The sequence below is a fragment of the Formica exsecta genome, unplaced genomic scaffold, assembly GCF_003651465.1.
Source record: "Formica exsecta isolate Colony F162 unplaced genomic scaffold, ASM365146v1 scaffold483, whole genome shotgun sequence".
NCBI classification, from domain to species: domain Eukaryota; kingdom Metazoa; phylum Arthropoda; class Insecta; order Hymenoptera; family Formicidae; genus Formica; species Formica exsecta.
The window spans coordinates 1-834 of NW_021852065.1; positions in this window are offsets into that span (position 1 = coordinate 1).

Consider the following 834-nt stretch of genomic DNA (forward strand, 5'->3'; position numbering starts at 1 on the left):
GTAAAATCCTTTACGGACAATAATCGCACGAAGCACGACGAAATCTAAACAGCGTGTATTGCTCTTGCGAGATCGTCAACAAGACAGCGCATGTACGTTGACTCGCGATAAGCTTCTTTTTCTCTTCTATCCTGCCTAAACGCAATTACGGAAAATTTCTTAACATTAAGTGTGTGTATATGTATGCGTGTATGTCTATGTACACGAGAGCGTTTGTTCCGCCGTGCAATTATTTTATTGCGGTAACGTTCCTGTCGCCTTTTTAGTCGACATTAGTTAATCAATATAATATATTTATATATATGAAGATGTGAAAGTATCAACAATTATACTATCAACGTTTTTAATAACACGTTCAATTTTTTCAACAATGCGATAGTAGCGTGGTAACCACGCCGAGATATTAAACATACGTGTATATATCGTTATGCAGAAGCGATGAATAACATATAATAACTCAATAACTGAATAACATATAATAACTCAACAATAAAAAAAGTTTTTTTTTTATTTCAAAGCTAAAAATCCGGATTTAAATTCAATTTTTTGAGATATGTTTTGTAATTAAATATTTTGTAATGCATTTAATTTATTATTTCCCCTTTTATTTTTTTTATTTATAATCTTGATTTCCATTTTTCTTCTGTAAAAAAATATATAATATATATTTTATAGATTATTATATATATATATATAAGTGAAAAATCTAAATCAGGAGACAATTTATTATCTGTGATGGAAAATCCGGATGTAAAAGCATATTTGTTATTTTTAAAGCATATTTTAAATTTTTTAAATTCTTTTAATGCATTTTTTCAAGCTGTGGAAACAAGA